General features: G+C 43.6%; 1 long non-coding RNA gene across 2 annotated transcripts in view; it reads right to left on the reverse strand.

The window, feature by feature from the left end:
- The window catches only part of LOC311516180, a 40,754-nt gene that overhangs the window by 3,947 nt on the left and 18,414 nt on the right, over positions 1 to 18,393 (reverse strand). The window lies entirely within an intron of this gene.

Genomic DNA, 18,393 nt, shown 5'->3' on the forward strand with positions numbered 1-18,393 from the left:
GACCTTCTGCCACCCCGTTAGATGAAAAATACATATTTATTTAATACACCCCTGAGAATAATGCAAAATAATTTGTTTGCAGTATTGCTGTAGTTGTGTTGTATGTAGTGGTCACCAGCCTTTTCTCTCCACCAAATAATTTTCCCATTCTGTTATATCACCTTCTGTTTACAATCTTCAGGTTGCAAAGGGGTTCACTCACCACAGGAACACCTCCTGGTAGCCAGCTGTGGTGTAGCAACTGTCTCCCTCTGGACATGACACTGGACATTTGCCTGCTCATCATCCCTGCTAAACCCCAACTTCTGACTCTAGACTGTGGCTGGAGATAAACTCCAGCTAGAGCTGAGGGCATATCTATGGGCCCCCTCAATACCTCCCTCCCTTCTAACAAAGCTTTCCTGGATTGGCATGCAGTTCTGCAAAGGAAGGATCTTCTAGGATCCATCTAGCTATGAGGACCACCCTTCCTTCAGCCTCTTGTGAAGTAGTTTGTTCCAGTGTGCCAAGCCTTCTTGCCTGTGCAAGTCATCAAGGTCTACACAACCTCTCTTGCACAGCTTCTGAAAGAGTGTGTAGTAAAGACACCCCAAACTTTGTAGCTGACAGACAAAAATTGCCTCAACGTATGCAATTTAGAAGAGACATTTGTTAAATTCTAAATGGCGAGGATGGCTCTCCCAATAGAAAGAAATAGGCTCCAAACAGGCCCGCCAACTTCACGCATTCCACCAAAAGTTACTACATTAAACAGAAGTGGTACAGAAAGTCCTCCATCTTAGACTGCTTAGAACTAGACTAAAACTATGAATGAGATCCTTTGTCTGAATTCAGGATCAGAAGGAGAATTCTGTTTTTTTACTAAGTATGCAGGAATAACACGCTTCATGGCATGTCAAATGTACTGATGAGTCACTAGTGTCAGATGGCTTGGGGCTGATAAAGCTTTCCCTTTCCTTTAGATTTGTCCATGTCAGCCCTTCTTGGCCAGATCTACAATGACCTGAAGATGCACTTTTCTCAGATATGGTCTTGTATCTCCTCAAAATTCTCTGTTTCTTCAAACTTCCTACCAAAAAAATTCATTCACTGGAATAATAACGGAAAGCTAACAGAAAAAGGGGCAGGAATGGAGGCAAAGTAAAAAAAAATTAATTCAATAAAAATTCGCAGAAAAAATACCGAGGTACCAGCCAAACTGTAGTTAAGTGTGATGGTAGACATAAAGCTTTCAGAAATGTAGAAATGAAGTATGCTAGGGCTACAAGAAAATTACTTATTTTAGATACAACAGTAGAGCAATAATATAATGTGCAACAATTACACACAGCCTCCCTCTACGCACTTACCCCTACTCACAGAACATGCTATGTTCAAAAATCTTGGGGGAAGATGTTTGGAGCAAACTGGTCTCAGTTAAAGGTCTCAGTAAAATTAAAGAGAATACAGTTTGATCGCTGATATAATCATTTAACTGCATACCTTTAAATGTGAAGAGGATTGTATATAAAGTAAGGAAAGGTGTCATTGGTTTCGGGCTACTGAATAAGTGGAACCACCAGTTGCATTATTAAAAGAAGTTCTGCTTCTAATTTTTTTCCTGCGGCAGGTAAAACCAAAGATTCTTCTCAAATGTCAAAATGCCAGGGTTAGTGAATTTAGTGTAGGAGACAAAATTCCCAGTGCTTCTACAGGTAAAACAAACTTTAAGGAGGATTCTAGCACTTTTGTAATGATGGAATACAACCTAAGGCAATATAAATTCATAATCTCTCAGGACGAATGGCCTTTAAAAATGCATCAGATTACCAACTCACCATTGAAATGGGATTTTCTCTGGCAGCCATACAATGCATGTAATACATACAATGAAATTGCATGTTAACTTGATACTTCCATTATTTTTGAATTTTTCATTCAGACTTGATGCAATGTCAATTAAATCTTTATAATAATAAGTATTATAGTCTAGCATCTAGGCACCAGTGCTTGGCCCCCATGTCTGGCTGGTTAGTGCTATCCAGGCAGCACAAAGTAGCTGCGTGGAAAGCTGCCCTAAACAGGTGTATGGGATTTCCTCCGGTGTTGGGAAATTCCCAGCTGGCATAAAACCAGTGTAGTTGAATCTATGCTTCCCACTTCTGGTACTTCCACCCAGCTTCAGAGACATGTCAGGACAATCTGGAGGTGTTGGTGGGGTTGGGGGTATCCAAAGCACACTGCATTCCAGAAATTCCTAGCTACTGGAACAGTCTCTAAGGGATTGTTATTTCTGGTGTAATTTAGGCTTGTCTGCACGGCCCCGCAATTTGGACTACAGGGGCATGAATTGCCACATGCTAGAATGCTGCGCTATAACTCCCCCACGCAGACTCTGTGGGTGTGAAGTAAAAGGTACCTAATTCATTTTAATGTAGTCTTCTTTAGGACTATGTTAACACGAACGAGGTACCTTTTAGTTTGTGCTAGTGGCATCTGCATGGGGGAGTTACTGCACAGCACACTAATGTGCACTGTCATTCACACCCAATCTGCAGGGCCACGTAGATGTGAGTAGTTCTTAGACTGCTTTAAATTCTGCCAGCGGCTGACTTGGCTCCTGCCTGGCTCCAGCACTGAGAGTGTGTGGAAAAGTGCCTTGGAGCCACTTTCCACTTGCAACAGGTCTTGCGCTGAGCACAGCTCAGCAAGACCTAAGGATCTGGCCTATAGTATGTAATAGAGTTCCTTGTGAACATATTTACTTCGCCAATGGCAGTATTTCTTTTTATACAAAATTCTCTGCACAAGCTTGCATAAAAATGACTGGGATGTGCATGTAGGACAAAATTCACTTGTAGTGCCAGGCCCAACATTGGGCTTTCTGCACTACTGAAGACCCATTGGTGCCATGCAGGGAGACCTCAGGAAGACCCTGCACACCCCTTAGATGAAAGAATCTTTGCAGTAGTCCCACATCGTTTGATGCAGAAAACTATAATTGGTACACACACTGGGAAAGGCTCATATTCAGTGGGTGTGGGCCAGGGTGACATCCCAACAGCTTTCAACGTGAACCTAAGCTGTCATTTGAAAAAGAAAGTAAGTCTCCAGTTTCTGTGATTGCTGAAATAGCTAGAAAAACTTGAAAAACTGAGTGCAGCTGCTGCAGTGATATCTGTCTGCACATCCAGAACCTAGAACAATAGCACTGAGAGATGTGACCTGCCCAGTTCATTGCAGTGAGTGAGAACTCACATGTCTAATGATAATACTTTAAACGTCAACATTTTTAACAATTTCCCAGCTCCTCACGTATCTGAGAAAGGTGAGGGGGATAATACTACGAAGATCTGCACAATCTACTGTGTGTGACAGCTCACTTCGCCACCGTCAAGGAGTGGGCTTAAGAGAAACCGCTACTTTTTTTCCAACCCCCGATCAAGAAGAGGCCAATCTCAAGGAGCGTAGCAGAGTCCATCAGGGCATTGGTGCCCCCTCGAAAGGGAGCCAGGCAGGAGAAGCCCTGCAGAGCTCATGGGTATACATAGACCCCACTGAGGGAGAGCTGCCAAGCCCAAGCAGCCCAGAGAACATAATCATCTGTTGAACATCTGCACCGTCTACTGTCAGCAGCTTCCTGTGGGCAGAGATTATTTTGTGGGAGGAACTTGGAAAATTACCACCACCTCTTTTCCCCTGTGTGAACCCTGGAGCTGGCAGTGGGACAGAATAGAGGCTGTTGATCCAGAAGCCCCAATCACCCCAACAGCTAGTGTGGAGGAGTTGCAGCTGCTGTCCAGCCCATAGGTTAGAACAGTGGCTGCAGGGTAACAAGGGGGTGTATCTCTGCAGCAGTCCTGCATGTTGGCCCCAGATTGAGTTGATTTTACTTCTCCACCCAGCTGCATTGAGGGTTGCCAATTCTGGCAGGATGTATTCCTGGAGGTTTCATCACATGATGTAATCTTTAATCAAAGATTAATCTTTAATTCCTGGGGACTCCAGGACAATCCTGGAGGGTTGGCAATTCTAGCCGCGCTCCATCCACAGTCATAACCCTCTCTCTCACAAACAGGTTTAAAAGTGGGAAAGGCAATCTGAAATTAACCCAAACTTGTTTTAACTGGGTCTTTTGCTAAAAACACAATTTACCCAAATCAAACTTTATTGCATCTCATCTAAGAACATTTATGCCAAGTAGCTTGATGTGATTTATAAGATCCATGACATAAAATCCTCACACAAAAAAACATAAATGAACAGACTTGTAACAGAAACCAGGATGCTAATAACAGAGCTCTGTCAAATAAATGCCTCCTATTGAAGTAAGTGTAAAAACTTCAGTGCATACAGTTTATGAAGGGGACAGTTCCTCTAGATCAGGAGTGGCCAACCTGAGCCTGAGAAGGAGCCAGAATTTGCTAATGTACATTGCCAAAGAGCCACAGTAATACATCAGCAGCCTCCCATCAGTCCCCCCTCCCCCCGCTCCCAGCGCCTTCCGCCCATCGGCAGCTCCGCCAATCAGCCCTACCTCCCTGCACCTCCCAATCAGCTGTTTCATGGCGTGCAGGAGCTTCGGGGTGGGGTGGGGACAAGATGGGGAGCGAGGGTATGGCAGGCTCAGGAGAGGGGGCAGGATGAGGTGGGTGGGGGCGGGGCCTGTGGCTGAGCCAGGGGTTGAGCAGTGAGCACCCCCCGCCACTTTGGAAAGTTGGCATCTATAGCTCCAGCCCCGGAGTCGGTGCCTGTACACGGAGCCGCATGTTAACCTCTGAAGAGCCGCATGTGGCTCCAGAGCCACAGTTCGGCCACCCCGATCTAGATGATCCTCAGGCAATGATTCTGCAGCCTCCGTAGTGAAAGAATTAATATTTTCTGCCTTTATAATTAGTCATAAGATGTGACTAGTGCATACTGTGTTTTGAGCCTAACTTGAAAGAGTTAAGAGTCAAACCGAGCAAACATTAAAGCAGTTTAAGTTTGCATTCACTCTCCTCAGAGCAAAGTGGGAAAAATAAACCCTTGCATACCCCACTGTATTTTATCTACACTCTTCTGCCTGGAATGATTCACCCAGACACCCAGACCAGTACCACTATATAATGAATTTTACTCCACTATACATTTTGGACATTCAAGATTTAATAAATCTTTAGAGAAAAATCCAGTTCAGAATCAGTACAGTGCAGATTTAAAGTTATTTACCTCGAGTTCTGATTAGCTTTCCTCAAATGCTCATTTACTGATGTGAGGTTTGGACTTTAATGCCATAAGTGTAAAGCACAGCTTAGCTTGCTTGTACTGAGGCAGCCATCTCCTGAGGTTTGTTTCGGAACTGCTGGAAACCAATTTGCCTTACTTGGTTTAGCGCTTCAATTCAGGCTGCCAAACTGACTGGTTTACATCACAAGATTATTTTTTTTTATAGCTTGTGCATGAGAATAAATTATTAAGTGCCCTAGGCCTATTTTGTGTGTGTGTGGTTTTTTTCCTTGTGTGCCCCCATAATATATAGAAAACAGAGAACTTTGTCTTTGACCACCAAAGACATACAAATTCAAAAAACTTCAAACCCTTCCCCTACAGTACACCTCAGGAGTGAGCAAGCCAAAGTCATGTAGGAAGAGTCACGCTTGGGAGGAGACCTTAAATTTTTTTTAAAAGAGATTTCTCTAGCTATCTTTCACTAGTAATGTTTGCATTATTCCCTCCTTACTGGTTAACACATAATGCTATCCAAAAATCAGTCATTCTAGGTGAGAATACAGATGGGTGGATTTGTTCTGAAAAATCCCACCACAATCACTTTGAAATGTCCATTTCTAGAACTAAAACTTAAACCCAATCTTAAAATATGGAAAAGTTTGGATAAATATTTTTCACTTCAGTTCTCTATTGCAGCCAGAATTGAACCAGGGTTAGCAATGGTGGGAAATAGTTTATAGAATATCAGGGTTAGAATGGACCTCAGGAGGTCATCTAGTCCAACCCTCTGCTCAAAGCAGGACTAATCCCCAATTTTTGCCCCATCTTCCTAAATGGCCCCCTCAGGGATTGAACTCACAATCCTGGGTTTAAGCAGGCCAAAGCTCAAACCACTGAGCTATCCCTCTCTCTCATTTTAGATACAGCTAAAGACAGAATAATGTCAGGAGCTGGGAGAAATCTTGTTAAGGTTTGAGTTAAAACCTCATGAAGATTGATGACTATGAACTTCAATTAACATAATGGTAAGGATAAGGTAAGCATAAACCCCTACCTAATACAAAAGGATTGTGTGAAGGAGTTTTGGAATGTATGGGCAGAGGAGTTTGTGCTGAGTATTTTTGGGGGTAAAGATGTGTGTTTTTTCTGAGGGAAGGGAGAACACAGAACCAGAGAAAGACAAAGAGCCTGAAGAAAGCCAAGTAGGAGCCTATAAGCATAATATGATCCGGGAGAAGCTTTGGGCCTGGTTTTGGCTAAACTGCCTGGGGGTTGAAAGCAAAGAAGTTATCCCCTGTTTGGTTGCTGCTGCATTTGGAGAAGCAGAACTTTGTAATGTCCTTCTAAATTAGGGTGACCAGACAGCAAGTGTGAAAAATCGGGACGGGGTGGGGGGGTAATAGGCGCTTATATAAGAAAAAGACCCAAAAATCAGTACTGTCCCTATAAAATCGGGACATCTGGTCACCCTATTCTAAATAAGCAAGATTTCTTCAAAGAAAATATCAGAATCCATCTCAATTTCTACTCTCAACTCTAAACTTTGATTAACTGCTCGGATCAAAAAGGGGCAACAATAATATAGGCCAAATTGTAAAAAATAGGCATATAACCTGTACAATTCCTAATAAGAAACATTTAACATGAATGTTAAAAAGAATATCTCCCCACTGCATATGTGTTATGAAATCATATATTTATATTGCTACCACTATTCAGATTTTTGCTGTACTTTTCAGGGCAGACAGACATCAGATATCCCTCCTACGACTCAGTTTTTAACGTTGTACTGAAGGCATAAAACAGAGACTATTAATACCTTAAACACAAGCAACACTGCACCTAGACAGCATAAAGCATATGTGTGGGAGTCAAAGGCTAATATGTCCCTTACTCCTGCACAGAAGAGGGCCAGGATTTGTCCTGATAATTGTAAAATACTTATAACTGTTCCCCCCAAATAATATTAACATAAAGTAACATGAAATGTGTGCCTCCAAGGAAATGTTCTCACTGAACAGTTAACCCGAGTCATCTATACTAAAGTGTCTTCCCCTGACTTTCCCTCACTAGAGTGAGAGTGGCCACGCTGACTACCGGCACTACCATGCTAGAGCAGGACTACTTTTATCAGTCGCTAACCATGGGACATATCCCATGGTTCTTTGCGCGGCAGTCAGTTGAGCCGCTTTATGAATTCTTTCCCAGTGACTTGTGGGAGAACTTATCTGTCTTTTCCAAGCACATGGGGTGAATTATAGGGAGATGTGGGAGAACTAGTGGAACTCCAGTGGAGCTAGTCTGCATCCACGTCGAAGGGTGGCCACTTTAGCAGCTGCCAAGTTGTGCTAACTCGAACCTTAGCCTATACCCCTGATGGACTAAGTTAAAATCACCATCACACTTGAGTTAAAGGTTTTAGTGCGTGGCTATGGCTCAAGTTATAACTTGAGTTAATTCTGCAGTGAAGAAAGCCCCCAGTGGCAAAAGCGTAAGGACACAGCCTCTGATCCATCCTTTTAGCAGGATTCATCATCCTACATAAAGCTATTGAGCTGACTCACTGAAGTAGGTGTGTGGCTTGTTAACTCCATCAGGATCTCAGAAAAGTGGGAGTGACCCTCTGGGCCAAGAAAACTAAGGGCATGGACAGGGCAATCTTTTAGGAAACCCTAGGTACAATCAGTCTTGGAAAGAAAGCATCAGATGAAGTTTAGATTCTGTTAGTGTTATTTGGGTTACCAGTAAAGCTACGTCCTAGGGAAGAGTCAGTTTGACCTTATGATGTCACATATTTTTGGCAAGGTGGGAGTGCCATCTACTCACACAAAGAAATTCAAGGACAGCCTGTCCTAAACCATGCCACTGCGCTCAGTTATTGCATTGATATCATCCAGCACAGCATGATCTTATGTATTATATATGCTGCAATTAGATAACATGGAATGAGTTAAAAATGACGTGGCAGCCTTAATTACTGATTTTTCTTGCTGTGGGTTACTACACTGTTACTTTACCATTGTCTCCTTGGGCCACGTTCTGAGGTCCTTACACAGTTGTGATCCATAGCACATTCTCACCCAGGGGAGTAAAGAGGTGTAAAGGTGGTGTGAGAAACCTCTTTCCTCCCCTGTGTGGGCTACTCGTATCTCAATTCGACAACCTGAGTAAGACCACTACATCCCCTCCTGACTATGTAGGCAGGGAGTGGGTGGAACCTGCTGGCCATCTTAGAAGGGGTATTAATTTGTGCCAAGCTTAGAGTCTGTGGTGTATTACCTCTCCTCTGGAGCAAGGGGGAAATCAGGGGTGGGATTGTGACTCTGACTCATAATCTGGTCCCTGGTCTGCTTCTGGGGCAGCACAACTGTGTGCTACCACTTCCTCGGTATTTGAGGCAAAGTCACACTCTTAATGCTTTGTGTTATTCTTAGTCCTTATGTCGATTGAAGTAGGGAGCCCAGGATTTGGCCCCCTGTTAATATGGTGACTGATACTGTGACTATTTTTTCCCCACAGAGTGCTGCACAGTTAGAGTATTTCTGAAAGCTCTGCATAAACTGTAAACAAGGTAGAAGAGTCAGGTCTGTAATGAGCATTTTCTCTGCAGAAATTATGCTCATGCAGTGATGAAGCTCTTCATTCATTTGAACTCATCTCACTCCGTGACATGTGTTTCTTCTCATAGTGTCATTGCTATAAATCCATAACCATGCCACAGAACATTCACATTAGATATTAGCTGCAATTGAACATTTTGAAATTTGAACATTGTCATTTAACAGGGAGAGAGAGAGACCCTGGCATAAAACAAAACAAAACACACCCAATTTAATGGGGTTAGATGGGGGTACAGAGACTCCATGTGATTTTTATGGTTGCATAGTTTGTCAAGAGTTTGGTAATTTATAAAACTTCCTGATGGAAACATATGAATACACCAGTCAAGGTAATAATTAATTCCCTTGAGGAAATGCTCATTAAAGAAAAGACTGCTACAAGAAAGAACATTCTAAAAAGCTAGAAGATTACAATGTAAGTTAGCTGCCAATTAAGCCTTCATGGGGTTGAGAAAGGAAAATGAAGGCAACAATATAGCTTTCTGACTAGGGATTTGATCTTCAGGATAACCTCCAAACTACAATGTTTCACTTACTACAAGCCCCACTGAATACATCCTTGTTGATTATGCCATAATACTGTCCATTTATCCTTACAGGTGAGGAAGAATTCCATTACTCATAAATGCAGATAGTTATGAACAGCGACAAAGGCACCTTTTTCATAAGTGAGTCTATAAGGAAACATGGAAAATCCTTCTGTTTTCCACTATGGTGTATCCCAGGGATAGAACTTTGTAATAAATAAGAATCCAGTGATTCTCTTGGTAGACACTTGACTAGGTATTTGTGGGATCAGTCAGCAGGGCATCCTCTATGCATCTATGTGCAGCAGCCGATTTAATAACTGTTGACTATACACGAGCCTATGGTCACTGAGCAGCATGGTAGTCTAAGAATAAATTTCTCCAATAATTTTAGTTCAGTGAGGATTTTTTTTGAGTATAAAATGCTTTCAAAATACATTTAGGACCCAAAACTGCAACCATTGTTCATACTGAGTAGTGCTTCCTCCCACTAGTTGTTGCAGCAGGTCAAAATTCTCATCTCACTGACTCTGGCATAAATTGAAGCCAAGAGAGTTAGCCCAGTGTAAAGCTGGTGCATGTGAATTGAGAACCAGGGCTTCCATTGTGAAATCAAACATATAAGACCAAATTGTCACAATATTTCAGACAGTCAACATATTGTAGGCACAGACCCCATACAAAAACATGCTGCCGGATGTGCCTAGTGGCAGAGAAGTCTTTCTATCATAGGGCAGGATGCCACATTAGGTGGGCTGCATACACTCTGGGGTTTGGTTTGGTTTGTTTTACTATGGCTATCTTCAGGAGCAAAGTCCACACTGCCAGTGGAGCCATCTTGTTCTTGCTGCAGGTGGCAGCATAACCCCTGCTGGATTTTCAGACCAGCACATCTCTTTTCCCTGAACCATGCCTTTGGTTGCAGTGGTATGTGTCCTGTCTCATTATCAGGGCTTATCTGTTAGTGCACTCTTGCGAGCCGCAATGCAATTCCCTCTGCATGTGGTTGGTTTTGGCCTAATCCAAAACCCGGTGAAGTCAATGGACATCAATAGGAGATTCCCATTGACTTCACTGGGCTTTGGATCAGGTGTTTTAGGTACTGGGTGTGATGACTTGGCTCTTGTAAGGCAATTGTATAGGAATGGGCAGGATTTTGCCCTTTATATTCATTTACCTTTTATACAGAATTATTTTCCTTTCTCAGAAGTATACTACAACTTGTGGCAATAAGGGCTGACTATGATACATTGTAATAAAGGTAAGTACTGTATCTATTACCAATGGAAGAAAGCTGTCTAAAGAGTGCCACTAATGTATATTGTTTGTATGCAAAATAGAGTTTGTACTTGGCTCAGCACAGGGGAGGTGGAGGCTGTCCAGGAGCTGGATGTGGTTCCCTGATTCCTGGCTCCCTTATTTAGCATCAACCTGTCCCCAGAGTCAGATAGGGCACCCTTATGCCAATAGAAGATCAGAGTTGTGCCACTTCATGCCTTCTACGCTGGTGTGGATGGCAGCTGGTGCAGAAATAGCTTCTGCCAAGCTTACATAATTGGGTAGCTCCCCACAACAAGGGATATACTTCACTGGCCATTTACAGCCAGAATCTGGTTCCTGTGTGTCACCTGAGCAGCACAAAGGGGCCATCTGCTTGCAGAGTATCCAGCCCTTTCTTTCTTGTTCAAGTGTTTGGGACCAACCCTGTGGTTTTCCAAGCACCGGCTGAAAGGTGTGGAGTGCCATCAATTCTCATTGTAACCCTTCTGCCAGGCTGAGTTGATATCAGCAAGGGCCAGGTTCAGTACACAGGGGTTCCATCTCAACAAAGCAAATGCAAAACTGGCTCAAGCCCCCACCCACTGACCTGGGAAAATCTTACACACACCCCTGGGCACCTCAAAGAGGCAATACTTCTCCTCTCGCAAGCACAGAGTCTCAGTGTAGCAGAAAATCTTTAATAACATGAGGTAAACAACATCAGCGTTAAATTGGGAAAACACCACAACTAGGGTTCATCAACCAAACCATGAGCAAAGACCCACCGCAGCAGATTGGGCAAGGTCCTTTCCCTCTGGTTCTTGAGTCCAGCAACCCAAAGACCACACAAAGTCCCAAAAGTCCAACAACTCAAAAGCCCAGCCCCAGAGTTCAAAAGTTCATCTGCAGACAGAGGGAGAGAGAGAGAGAGAGAGAGTGAGTGTGTGTGTGCACACACACCTTACATGATCCGAAGTGGACTACCCTGCCGCTCCATAGGGCTTCACTCCACTCCGCCAGCCAGCCGTCCCTCAAGCCACTCTGCTCCACCCCACTCCACCAGCCATCCCACAAGCAGCTCCCATAAAATACTAATGTTAAAACTACAAATCTCTTCCTTATTTAGCCAGGATGGGCAGGGATGGCGTCCCTAGCTTCTATTTGCCAGAAGCTGGGAATGGGCAGCAGGGGATGGATCACTTGAGGATTACCTGTTCTGTTCATTCCCTCTGGGGCACCTGGCACTGGCCGCTGTTTAAACGTTTATTATATTAGGGGGATACCGCTGCTTCAGTACCAAGGAGACAAGTAAAAAACTGTTCTGGAGCCATAGATCAGGGCCAACTCCAATGCTTAGGATTTATTTGAGTGCATAGAAGCTAGTTTAACTACAAGAAAAACTGACTAAATACACAGTAACTGACAATACTACCACGGCAAAATCCACCATAAATTGAATGTCTGGTTGCAGGGAAGGATTCTGCTTCTAGTTGTTTTCCCCTCCTCACCAATCCAGGTAGACAGCCCTGTATTTGGATGCCAAAGGCCCTTCTTGCATAGATAAACCCTTCTCAGTCATCTGAGGTCCTCTCCTACAAACTTATGAGAGGGAAATGCCAGATTCCGAAGCCACCAATACCTGGTATGTTGCCCAGTGACACACATAGAATCATAGAATATCAGGCTTGGAAGGGACCTCAGGAGGTCATCTAGTCCAACCCCCTGCTCAAAGCAGGACCAATCCCCAACTAAATCATCCCAGCCAGGGCTTTGTCAAGCCTGACTTTAAAAACCTCTAAGGAAAGAGATTCCTTAGGTTACTCCCTAGGTAATGCATTCCAGTGCTTCACCACCCTCCTAGTGAAAATGTTTTTCCTAATATCCAACCTAAACCTCACCATTACAACTTGAGACCATTACTCCTTGTTCTGTCATCTACTACCACTGAGAACAGTCTAGATCCATCTTCTTTGAAACCCCATTTCAGGTAGTTGAAAGCAGCTATCAAATCCCCCCTCATTCTTTTCTTCTGCAGACTGAATAATCCCAGTTGCTTCAGCCTCTCCTCATAAGTCATGTGCTCCAGCCCCCTAATCATTTTTGTTGCCCTTCGCTTGACTCTTTCCAATTTTTCCACACCCTTCTTGTAGTGTGGAGCCAAAAACTGGACACAGTACTCCAGATGAGGCCTCACCAATGCCAAAAGAGGGGAATGTTCACATCCCTCGATCTGCTGGCAATGCTCCTACTTATACAGCCCAAAATGCCATTAGCCTTCTTGGCAACAAGGGCACACTGTTGACTCATATCCAGCTTCTAGTCCACTGTAACCCCTAGGTGCTTTTCTACAGAATTGCTGCCTAGCCGCTCGGTCTCTAGTCTGTAGCAGTGCATGGGATTCTTCCATCCTAAGTGCAGGACTCTGCACTTGTCCTTGTTGAACCTCATCAGATTTCTTTTGGCCCAATCCTCTAATTTATCTAGGTCCCTCTGTATCCTATCCCTACCTTCCAGCGTATCTACCACTCCTCCCAGTTTAGTGTCATCTGCAAACTTGCTGAGGGTTCAATTCACGCCATCCTCCAGATCATTAATGACGATATTGAACAAAATCGGCCCCAGCACCGACCCTTGGGGCACATCTCACATGATTCTCAGGCCTGCAGCCCACCCCTTGCTGCATCACACCCGTCCACAGTAAAGTCTAATACAGGATATGAACACTTACTGTTTATGCTGAACCATTTCACTGACCCAATGTCAGCTGTACAGCACATCTATGGACAGGCACATAGGTGGAACATAGTCCACCACTAGTAACTATTGACAGAGTGAAGATTCTAGCACACTTTCTATTCAGCATGTATAACCTCAATGATCATACAGTATAACTGAGTCAAGTCAGTTGTGTGTCTATGGCATATTTCTATAGTGCCAACGGTGTATCGCTGGCTGTTGCACAGCTGCTCCTAGACCCTGCTTTTTTCCAACAAAATTCCCATTCAGTTGATGTCTGGTGCAGGGGTTGGGCTATGTGGGAAGGGGAAACAGTTTAAAAGAACCAGAAGGTCTGCTAGGGAAGCCAGTGGCAAGTGGCCATTATGATTAGGGAATGGAGGTCAGTTGTGTACTTGGGCTTATTTTCTTTTCTTTTAAGGTAAAAGGGGAGAGGTAAACTTATTCCCTCTACCCTACCTGCCAAGTTTTGTGTGGTTCCATGCATGTCAGAAAATCAGGAAATCCCTATTCCCTCTGAGTTATTGGAGCAAGTGTGGCCAAGATTGGGAGGCGCAATCTAATCAACCCCCAGAGCAGTGAGAGCAAGTGTCAGGACGCAGGGAACATATTCCTCCTCATAGACTTTAAGGTCAGATGGGACCACTGTGATCATCCAGTCTAACCTCCTGCACACTGCAGGCCACAGAACCTCACACAGTCCTGTAATAGACTCATAACCTCTGGCTGAGTTACTGAAGTCCTCAAATCGTGGTTTAAAGACTTCAAGTTGCAGAGAATTCACCATTTACACTAGTTTAAACCTGCAAGTGAGTTATGCCAAAGTTAAGTTCACCAAGCACAAATTCTGCCTATAGTGGCAACAGAATCTCTGACAGCACCAAGGTTCTACATAACACCAAAGACCAAAGCAACAGGTGCGGCCATAGTACCATTCATGAATTTCTTGAATAATGTTGCCCCCTTTGTTGGTGACAAAGAAGTCTACCCTAAAATGCTAGCCATGTTCCCAGATTTTCTGCTATGTTTGGGAAATATATGGGTCTTTGGTACAAAAGGCCTGGTTGAGTAATGTTAATGAATGTACTCTGAAGATGGCACTGGCCAGAGAAGTAGCAGAGACATAGGAGGTTAGGGAGGAGATAACACATGAGTTGGGAACAGAAGCAGCAGGAGTGGAGAACAACTCAGATCAGTTGCTGAATGCAAACAGGCATCCATGGAATTCACACAGGTCCAGATACCACTTGTACAATGAATTATACCCCATCCGCCTTCGTGAGAAATTTGAGAACTCCCTTTAAATCCCTCTGTTAAATATCAGGCAGTATTTTTCTAAAAAAAAGATGGATCTTGGGTACAAAAGAGTAAGCTGTTGTCTAAAAGCTGTGTCCTATGCTACTGGGAAAAACTGCAGTTCTAGTGCTACCATCTCCCCAAATAGCTGTGTGGGAGGAACTACACTTGGTATGAAAGGATTGCATGTTGAAACTATGAATGCTGGTCATTAGTATAGCTACCACCAGTGAGTCTTTGCTTTTTCATATTTTGAAAGTGAGCCTGGCATAGAGAAGAGAGGATTTAAAGGCAGAAGTCTGCGGACTAGCATTACAAGCAGTGGGAGAGCACGATGTCATAGAAGAGGGGAGTGGAGGTGGGTCCAGTGGCTTGTCACTCCCACTGCTTCATCACACAGGTATGTTGATTCAAAATACATACTGGGGATGACCACAGTGGGTGAGGGCAAAAGGGGCTCTGACTACACAAGCAGTTTTCTTGGCTGAAAGGGGGCATACTTGCAATGTAATAATGGGGTGTGTGTGAAAGAGCTGCTTGTCATGTTTTGTGGGTTTCTTCCTGGACTAATAATGCTATAACCTTGAGTTAATGACCTCAATTGACTGGGCCAGGCTTGACATTAGGCTTAACTAAGGGCTATTGGCAGATCTCACTGTCCCCTGATTCCTATGCTAAAATAGCCTTCTCGACCTGCATAGGCATTTTTTGGTCTGTTAATATGCCCTTTAGTTTGCCTGGTGTCCCGGCCACCTTTCAAAGACTGATGGACCAGATGTGGCGGCCACATCAACCTTATGTGGCAGCCTACCTGGATGACGTGGTAATCTATGGTCAGGATTGGCCAACCCACCTCAGTGGTGTAGCTGCAGTTCTTCAGGCCTCCTGGGACACCATTTTAACTGCAAACTCAAAGAAATGTACATTAGGGAAGCAGGAGACTAGGGTATCTGGTGGTGAATGGTAAAGTGCAACGCTTGCTCAGTAAAGTAGAAGCCCTAGCCAGCACACTCATTGAGAACACAAAAAAAGCAAGTTTGGGTATTTCTTGCAGGGTATTTATAAGTGATGTGTGCCTGAGTTTGCCTCGCTAGTGGCTCTCCTTACTAATCTCATTAAGAAAACAGACCAATGCCAAGAAACTTGGTCTCCCCAAAGGAATTAAAAAGCTGTAACCAACCCATACTGCATAGCCCCAGTTTTTCACAAGAATTTATTTTATATGCAGACACCTGGGAGTGATACTGTCACAGATGTTCCATGGTCAGACTGCAGACTTTCTGCCCAGGAGAGATGAGGATGGTAAGCCACAGAGTAAGTGACCTGACAAGCCCACTCGGGGGTGGAGTGTGTGTGTGGGAGGCAAATATGAAAGGGAGCAAAGGGAGTAAGAGGGAATGAGGGGGCTGCCTGCAGGAGACTTGAAGCTTGGAGCAGGCTGGCTAACCAGAGACAGCTGGCCTGGGGAGGGAACTGCAAGCAGCTGGTTCTTTATTAGAGAGCTGAAGCAGTTGTTTGGAGGAGCTGATTCTGGAATGTCTACAGGGCAGTCGGCTCTGAGCACTGTAGGACAGCTGCAAGTTAAACCCAGGCTCTGAGGTAAGAGCTGTACCTTGGAACAGATTTTGGGACTCTTAAGCTTTGTTTTGAATTTACTGTCTGAATAAACCGAGATGCACTATATGGGTGGCGATTGGATGTGTCTGGAGCCTCTGTAAAGAAAAGGGCCTAGATGTGGGAGATAGGGGACAGAGACCACAATGGGCCACCAACTCCTCCGCACACTGATAAATTATCAAATGCCAGAATTAAGGTTGCCTTAATTTGGCCCTTAAGAGTATGCATTATGATACTGTGACAGGTTGGGTCACAGAAACCCCCTTGGGACTGCCACCTGATGTGCCGAGACTACCTCTAAGTTTTCGCAGTTTGGGACTTCAGTACCTTGCCTGGTTGTGCCAGACACACTAGTCTGCTACAAATGCAGACCCAGGTCTGACACACATACCCCACAAGCTGCAGGCTTAACTGAAAACAGCTTAAGAAGAGCTCCTGTCTCCAACAATCAGATACCCAGTTCCCAATGGGATCCAAACCCCACATAAATCCGTTTTACTCTGCATAAAGCGTATACAGGGTAAACTCATAAATTGTTCACCCTCTATAACACGGATAGAGAGATATGCACAGCTGTTTGCTCCCCCAGGTATTAGTACTTTCTCTGGGTTAATTAATAAGTTAAAAAGTGATTTTATTAAGTGTAAAAAGTAGGATTTAAGTGGTTCCAAATAATAAGACAGAACAAAGGAAATTACTAAGCAAAATAAAACAAAACAAAAACATGCAATTCAAAGCCTAATACAGTAGGAAACTAAATTCAGGTAAATCTCACCCTCAGAGATGTTCCAATAAGCTTCTTTGACAGACTAGACTCCTTCCTAATCTGGGTCCAGCAATCACTCACACCCCCGTAGTTACTGTCTTTTGTTCCAGTTTCTTTCAGGCATCTCTTTGGGGTGGAGTGGCTATCTCTTGAGCCAGCTAAAGACAAAATGGAGGGGTTTTCCCAGGGCCTTATATAGTCTTTCTTTTATGGGTGGAAACCCCTTGTGTTCTCCAGTGCAAAATCACAGCTACAAGATGGAGTTTTGGAGTCACATGGGCAAGTCATATGTCCATGCATGACTCAGTTCTTTACAGGCAGAAGCCATTGTTTACATGTTAGCTTGAACATTCCCAGGAAAGCTCAGATGTGGATTGGCATCTCTCAAGGTCCATTGTTAGCTAAGTACTCCCAATTACCTGAATACCCCTTCATACTATGTTGACCAAATCTGCCTTATGTGCTTCCTACAGCAAACACTTTAAATACAAGCATAGAGCCAACACTCATAACTTCAGATATAAAAATGATACATGCATATGAATAAGATGAATACATTCAGTAGAATATAACCTTTGCAAGGATATATTACATGGCATATCTAGCATAAAACGTATTCCAGTTATGTCATATTTACACTCATAAGCATATTTCTATGAAGCATTATGGGGTGCAACGTCACAGATACAGCTTTACTTACATGTTCACATGTTATTTTTCCACAGTTGCCAGCAGAGGGAACATTTACAGCACAAGAGAGACAGCCTCCCTGCTCTCATTTCCAGTACCCTGCACTGCAGCAGACAGGAGCAGCAATTGCAGGAAAAGTCCTGCGCTGCTCCTGGAGCCCCAGACTAGAACATGTTAAGTGCAGACAGAATCTTCAGAGAATTTATCTGCCAAACTCTAATATGTCTCTACTGAGCATGTGCAAACTTTTCTAAAGGTTTATAACTTAGCCAAATTTGGGAGTTTTTCACAAGAATAGCAAAAGGCACATCCCTGTCACTAAGGCAACCCCACTGTCAAATTTCAGATCCATGCTCCAAAGCATGAGCGTGCCAGAACTTCTCAATAAAGGTTGTACAAAGGTTTTAAACATGGGCAAAATACTGTATTTTTCCACCTAATCTCATTCTTCAAAATAGCTGAAATATTTTTGCTTAAACTTTCTAAAAGCTTTCAGCCTGAGGCAGATACCCTGCATGACAAATTTCAGTCTGAATGGTTAGAGTTTGGCTAATTTATAAGCAACTGAAAACAAGGCCTTATAACGGGAAATATTAGCCAACCTTAGCTCTAGTCTAAGCAATGTTAGCAGCTTTGCTTATATTTTTGTTTGTTGTATTAACTGACAAACATTTTTAATGTTATTATATGA

Source organism: Lepidochelys olivacea, assembly GCF_965140295.1.
Source record: "Lepidochelys olivacea isolate rLepOli2 genome assembly, chromosome: 2".
In the NCBI taxonomy this organism is placed as follows: Eukaryota; Metazoa; Chordata; order Testudines; family Cheloniidae; genus Lepidochelys; species Lepidochelys olivacea.